Source organism: Amia ocellicauda, chromosome 18 (assembly GCF_036373705.1).
Source record: "Amia ocellicauda isolate fAmiCal2 chromosome 18, fAmiCal2.hap1, whole genome shotgun sequence".
NCBI classification, from domain to species: domain Eukaryota; kingdom Metazoa; phylum Chordata; class Actinopteri; order Amiiformes; family Amiidae; genus Amia; species Amia ocellicauda.
Genome location: NC_089867.1, coordinates 25,206,660 through 25,214,624, shown reverse-complemented (window position 1 = coordinate 25,214,624; position 7,965 = coordinate 25,206,660). Strand labels below are relative to the sequence as shown.

At 39.4% G+C, this 7,965-nt stretch overlaps 1 long non-coding RNA gene across 1 annotated transcript; it reads left to right on the top strand.

Annotated features, from left to right (window-relative positions):
- Positions 1-1,491: 1,491 nt before the first annotated feature.
- LOC136713674 (uncharacterized) lies at positions 1,492-5,122 on the top strand. The gene is made up of 4 exons (XR_010804969.1): positions 1,492-1,590; positions 2,343-3,195; positions 3,655-3,835; positions 4,548-5,122. It is a non-coding gene; the product is annotated as an uncharacterized LOC136713674 (long non-coding RNA).
- Positions 5,123-7,965: the final 2,843 nt, after the last annotated feature.

The following is a 7,965-nucleotide window of genomic DNA, read 5'->3' as shown; positions in this document are numbered from 1 at the left end:
GGGAAATGTCTGTCATCAGACAGCCAGAAACAAATGTACACTCACTGGAAAGCAGAAGTCAACATGTTAAAAAGCAGCATGTAACAGCAGATTTGAATGCAGTGTGCATGTTTCAGTGAAACACACTTGTGGGAGATGTGGCAAGACAAATCATAAATAGTACAGAGACCTGGTGTGAAACCTGAAGGCTGGTACATAAACCTGCAGAATAAGGGATGGAAAGTGAACAAATTAGAAACGGCGCAGAAGCGTATGTACAATGAATGAAGTGAAACACACCGTCACTACGTTACTGACCAACGATGATAGTCTACAGTTTATCACAATGTCTCTGAATTGCGGTATGAAAGTGACAATAGCTAATACAGAAAAACACTTTGCTCTCTTCTCCAAATAAACCAATACATTTCCTGACCCTTGGACTACAATACTTTTACCAAAACATACCCAATGTAAACATGGCATTTGTGATTTTACTTTCATTTCTCCTTTGCTGCATCCATCAGCTCAGATCTTATTCAAGATGTTCAATAGGATGAGTTTCCTGCTGCTCTATTGGCTCTGTTTGCTGTAGTCGAGGCTCCATCATTACTGAATCAGTCCTACAGTGGGATTCCTTCACATGGAAGTGGACTGAATAAGAATCATAATTGCAGATCTACTATCCTGAAGAGCAGCTGTCCGAATATCTTAAATACAATGAACACTGAATAATTCCCATTGGTCAAACTAGCCAGAAATCCTGCCTCAAGATTATGATTTTGATTACACACATTGCACCATGGTTAATAACTGACACATGGTATTGCTGCAGATTTAAGAAGCACGCTCCATTGATACATCTCTCATTACCTCCACATTCATGTTCAATTAAGGTAAATCTGCTCTGAGACGCCTGAAGAGTCTCGAAATTAGCCAGTTTATTACTTTACTTTGCAAAGTTATATTCTATGTTATGTTATTCACTCACTTGTTCTTATAATTTAGTAGTAGTAGTATGATTAGGACTGTAGTTTTATTATAGCATCCTTGTGGCAGTGTCTTCTGGTCAGAGCAGCAAAGTACAAAATGTTTTAGACTATCTAGGTCAGGTCTCCTACCATGCACCCGAGAGCCCCAATCCACTTAATCTTAGTCGGATAGTCTCACTCCCATGAAAAGCCAAAACCAAAATATAAATTTAAAAAGTGTTTAATGTTCTCATTTTATTCTCTCTTCCATTTTTACTTGAATGTTCCTAGAAATTCTCCACTATTGCTTCCTCTAAGATTTTAATTCATAGATATGTTTTTCTCTTGGCTACACTTGGCTTCTGAAAGCATTCTTGCGGTCCCGTCTTTGCCATAGAGTGCAAATCTTTGACTGGAGAATGGTTTTGTTACCATATTCACCCCACCAGATGCCTTAATGACAAAACATATTTCCTGAACAGTGATTTGGTCAGTTTTCCTTCTCATATTAAACATATTTGCATTTTGTGTTTTCCCCCCCAGAGAGAAAGACTGAACCTTCGACAAGAATCCCCTTAAAGCAGAATCCAATAAGCATTAACAATCTCTTTTACATTTAGTCCTTCAAGATAAGAAATGAGTGAGTATATGAAGAAACGATGGTGTTAAAGCTCTGCGATTGAAATATGTTAGATCAGGGGTGGCTAACCCTGCTCCTGGAGAACCACAATCCTGCAGCATTTCCAGGTATCTCTAAATTACCAATCAATGGATACCTTAAACATAGGGACATTTTGCCTAATTAAGACCAACAATTGGTTCAATTAAGCAGTTAATTATCTGGATAGAATAAAAGCCTGTAGACCCTGTGGCTCTCCAGGACCAGGGTAAGCCACCCCTGTGTTAGAAATTCATGTCTTCTGCAGTCCTCCATTATGTACTTAACACCTGAGGCACAGACACACATTTCAACAAGTAACGTACGCATAGTAGATCAATGAAATGAACATTAACTGGACAAAGGAATGCTCCTTCCATTATTTGCTATGATAACATACAACCACTGCTCCTGAAACTCCATAGATTCAGAAAGGGGTGTCACTGTTGAAGCCTTATTGACTGACAACAGTTCAGCACACTGGCTCAATTAAGTAATTGAGAGCTCAGTTGGAACACAAACCAGCAGGGTAGGGGCCCTCCAGGACCAGGGTTGGGGACCACTGGTGTAGTATAATATAGCCTGTATTATAATCATGATCACACCTTGTAGAAACTGACCCCCAATGTCAACAAAGTGATAATTATGTAAATTTAAGCAGATTTTGCAATGACTATGAATCATGGTTTTGTTTCTTTCAGTGGAAATCAGTAGTAAATCTCACCCTTTCTTAGGTTCTCTGCTGTTTGGAGTGGAGGGGTCAGGATACATCAAGATGGGACTGCCCCCAGCAGCATACAGCGACAGCTTTAGTTCGGGAGCCAAGCACATCGGATATCTGAAAGGCTTCTCTCATGTCCTGTTCAGTCCAGATGGGACAATGTTTGCCATCCGTGGAGCAGAAATCTACTGTGGGCCTCCCCCCTCAAATCCAAATGAAGACTGGCTGTCCACCAATGCAAAATGTGTTGGAAGAGCTGACTGGAATGGAGCGAGATTGCTCTTCTTCCATCCAGACGGCACGCTCTATGTCATTACAAATGACCAGCAATTGTACAAGGGCCCTTCCCCCGACAACATGCATGTGTCCTGGCTCTATAGGGTGGCCACCAAAATAGGAAGCAGAGGCTGGGACTTTCCTAGAGTATTTTTTGATCCCCAAGGCATGATGTACGCAGTGACTAAGCAGGGAAAATTAGTTAAAAGGATGCCACCAAAACATGCAAATGATCAGTGGCTGAAAAGCAGTGAGACCATTGGAAGCAGTGGGTGGGCTAAACTCACCCATTTTATGGCCTTCTCTGATGATGGCAATTTATGGTGCGTCTCAGATGTGGGGGGTAACATCTACTCTGCTCCACCACCTAGAAACGCCAATGTCAGTTGGATTAATGGAGCACAGAAGCTTGGCTATAACTACAACCGTTACAAGATCCTCGCATTCACAGAAGATAAAACTATCAGCAAGGTTTTGGGTATGGATTTTGATGTTGACAATGCAAACATCCTCTCAGTCAAACCCATGATTGTCGGGCAGCAGGACTATGACAACACCAAAGGCATCGTCCCATACGACACCACATTCCAGTAAGATCGGTTTTCAGATTTTTTTTATTCTAATTTCAAGTTCACAATCTAATCTAACTAAACATGATTCTGCTGTTGCTGGACCAAGCTCACCTTGCTTAACTAACTTTTTCCACACAAAAATTCATGACATCCACCAATATCCATCAAATTTGCCTTGAACCCTTGGTGATAATCTGTCTTGGATGAATACACCACAAAGCTCAGCCTACACTACCGGTCTCTCCGATTTCACTCTAATCACCGAGCACTCCATCACTGAACTTATCTGTAGATCCAGATCTTCTACTTGCCTACTTGACCCCATGCTCACTAGCCTTGTTAATAAATAAGACCACACACACTGTCACTTCATGCATCCCAATATGCATGTTACATAATGAATATTACAAGTTCCTGAAGGGGAGGGGGGGGAGGGCCTTTCTTTGGCAATTTGGTTTAACTATTTATTTTTTAAAGGTTTTCTGAAAAGGTGACTCTGGAAAGTACCTTCTCCCATCAGCATGGGTTCACTTTTGCAGTTGGAGCATCAACAACCTTTAAAGCTGGAATCCCAATGATTGCACAGAATGAAACCACTGTCAAGCTTGATATCAGCACAACCAACACGTGGAATTTTGTGGAGACTGAACGAACAGAGGTATGACAGCGAAACAGGTTTGCCTTTGACATTGCAAATCCTCAGCAAATGTAAAGCCCCATATTGTGTCAGACTCGAATTCATGTTTTTCAAAAATACCTATGAATCTTATCAATTTAGTTTTTCAAGTAATAAGACATTCATAAAACAAATATTCAATTTGATCTTCATCCATTCACAACATTTAACATCTAAAATACATCCTTATTGTCTAATGTTATAGATATGTGTACTATGCCAGTGATCTCGATTCAATTCTAATTTCAAAGTTCTTTCATTCAAACGTTCCTTGAATTAGGATGCATCAGTAATAGTGTGGACAACAACCCACAGCCAACAATAAGAATGTCATGGAAGAAACAGTCCTTTCAAGATACGAAGTTAGTCATTTAAAAGAGGTGCAATAACACAGTAAGATAAACACACAGGCCTGTGCATCATCATAGGAAGTACTGGTGCAGCTCTCCCTGGTGCACTGCAGGCACACAGCAGCCCACAGCAGTCCTCGTGGGACAACATGGGGGAAGCCCTGGGTATCTCAGCCCCCCAGTCCCAGCAGCTCAGATTGTATGTCCCCCTTAGAGGAATCCCGGTCAGCTACAACAGTGCAGATTGAAATCAGGCGTTACTCTAGTGCTTTTACCAGAGGAGCCCAATGTCAGAGTTGGAACGGTACAGGCTTTTGTCACTGACTGCTCTTCTGTGTCTGCAGATTGTAAGCGTTTCCTCCATAAAGGTGACGGTGCCCCCGGGCAAGGCTTTGAGATTCAAGGCCCTCGTTCAGAAGGGAGAAATGGATGTTCCTTACAAAGCCCAGGTTGTCACCGAGTTTGGACACAAGACCACCGTCAGAGGAATGTGGAAGGGGGCCTCAGTGTCCAGGGTGGAAATTGAGCAACATAACATTACAGATGAACAAGTGAAGTAAACTTTGATCAGTAAATCACAGACCTTCCTTTGCTACACAAATGGAAGCTTGGGTTTCCAATATCAATATACCCGTTACAGGCAATGTTAAACTCTCACGAAATAATGTTAAATGATTTATCTTTATCTTTTCACACTGTGCAACCTTTACCCAACAACCTACTTGCTTAAATTAATTCATACTCCAAATTCATATTTATAAGAGAAGCATTAAGAGACATGAATTCATCAGTTTAGTGTGTGTTACCCCTGCATGGTACGGATGGATCCGCAGGTTGAGTTGTTGTATTGCAAGTAAAATCAATGATGCTTTGCTTTTGCTTTATTTAGCTTTAGTCTAAATGCTGGAATTGCATAACTTACTTTGATCTAAAAAGGTTTAAATCTTGATCAATAAAACATTTGGTTAATGTTCAGTTGTGTACATTGTCATTCCATCTACACAGTGCATATAATACAGCGGATTGACGTGGTCCAGCCGAGTGTGAAATTGCACTTTTTCTTACACGAACACTTCCCTATTTGCGTTTTGTCCATGGACTGCCTTCAATGCAAACATTTTATACATTTGGACAATACATTTCCAAAGTGCCTGCCGGGATCTGCTCCGGGTTCCCTGTGACCCTCCCCAGGATAAGCGGTTTCGAAGATGGATGGATAGATTTCCAAAGTGGAGAAGACACCATGACTTTTCCTATAACATTTTATTTGAGTTTTCTTGTCTTAAAGTCTGAAACGTAAATAGAAATCCAGTCACACACTATGCTGTATTGAAACTAAAGTTCCCAGCACATAAATACTAATTTCTTCACCTGCTTGTTTTTGCTTTTTGGAATAGCGCCCCCCGGTGACTGGTTAATCCTTTAGCTCCTGCCTTTTCAGAGGCCTCTTGTCTGAGGACTGGAACTGCAAGGGCTTTTCTCCACAAATATCACTCTGCACCCCAACTCAAACTACACACAATCCCAACGACAGAAAATAAATCGGAGTTTGCCCTCAAATGCACATCGGTTTTTATTGAAACAGTTTTCATTTCATCAATGAAAACTAGGACAAAAAATATTAATCAACAACCTATTGTCAGTGACAATAACTATGACAATTCCAATAACCATCATCACATTCATGTAGATACAATCAATAAAATACTATGGAGAAGAGCACAACAAGAGTCTTACACTCACACACAAGTGGAGTGCAGGAGAGAGCAGGAAAATAAATTACTAGCACTATCTAGACTTTTCTTTAAAATACCCCAGAACAACACCAATCAATTATATATATATATATTTTTTCCATTTCAAAATCTCAGTTTTGGTTTCTTCATTTTAGTTTCTCTTAATTTCCCTCTCACAAAATCACTCCAGGATGCCCAAACTACAACAAACAAAACAGGAGTTTTATACCAAAGCAAAAAGCTGTTCCCAATTATCCAATTAACAATCAATTAAAAGGTTTGCTAGTTAGAGCAGACTGGGGAGGGGAGTTCACCTAGTGAAAAAAAATCAAGCACAAAATAAACCATGGAATAAATTAAAGTGAATAAATATAAATCTAAAAAAAAACAGAAGCTATGCAAACAAAGAAAAACTCTTAATTATAACCCTGTTATACAGTTTAAACACTGAAAGGTGTGATTCTGTGTGCATTTAGAGTGACCAGAAGTCCAGCATCTGGCAGGACAGTCCCGGATTCTGAGTGTCTGTCCCGCGTCCCCCGACAATTACACAATGTCCCGCATTATGAGTTTGAGCATAAACATGACAGTGACATTTTATCTTCTAAATGTCCGCATTTAGTATATAATTATTGGTGTTGGTGTAAATGCCTTATTAATCGCCTTATAGTTGTTCACTCTACTCTGAAACCGTTGAACTGCAGGAAATTATATTAAGTATATTTAAAATTAATAAGTAAGAATATCAATACATAAGAAAAATAATATCTGCTCATCAGAAATCGAAACCAGAACACCTGGATCACAGATAACATAACTGTTGGAGTTAGTCTCAAATGTTTTTATCAATTAGGAAGATAAAAACTTTATGATAAATAAAGGGATGCGCTGTCATTGTAACGAGCTATGGTGGTGACCCGTCACCTGCCCAGGTAAGATTTCCTCTGACAATGAATCCCAGTGTGGTCCCTCCATTTGCGCTGCTCGTTTCTCAATATTCTTCACACACTTCTTAAGTAGTATAGATCTGTACCTTCCTTAATGTGAAATGTAGCACTATCACACACTGGGACTGACTGCTCATGAGTACTGTCCTGTTGATAGAGGACGTTTTTAATGTCTTCACAACTGTAAATGATTTTGTTGTATGAACCCAAGACAATGAGTATACTAAACTACAGTTGCAACTAATATAAGCCCTAATAACACAGACTCCGGTGATCAGCAGGCTGCACGGTGTTGAAATCCACTGTACGTACTCTCTCACTGCAGTATTAGACATGACGTCACAATGCGGGACACCCTGTGTGACTGCCAACCATGATCTTCAGGTCAACTGATTATGTCCCAATTGGGTATTGAATGTCTGCATTACTGTTCTGTCTCTATATTCGTTTAATATTATGTTTGATCTAAATACTGACGAAGCTCCATTATGATAACATTAATGTAGTTAAGTAATGTACGGAATCTCCCTTGGTCAAACCAGCCGACAAATCTGTGAAAATGGCCATTTACAGACATTTAAAATTGCGTTTCCATTGTGCAATTCATTTTTGTGTAAGGAATGATTAGTGAGCCGGATTAACGGCCATGTTGCAGGAAAACAAAGTAAACTTGATATATACAGAACCTGAATATACACTGAACTATATATCTGGACTAATTTTGTGACCAAACTAATACATCGAATTTGTCATACTAAGTGTATTGACATGGCTACATCTGAAAATGTGATTGTTAAATGGCTTGTCGAGCGATGCAAATACAAATATTTTTGATGAAATGCACTCTTAATGAAATACACGTACTCTACATGTATGATTACTTAATCATATGATCCTTATCCTTATCAACAGTATTTTGTATACATATTAGCAGTGATGTTAATGAATAATTGAAAATAAAGAAAAGCCCATTTAACAAAGTATAAAAATGTCATATTGTTACTGAGTAATATTGATTTACAATGTTACAATATTGATATTGACAATGTTACCTTTGTACCTGTATACACATAAGCATA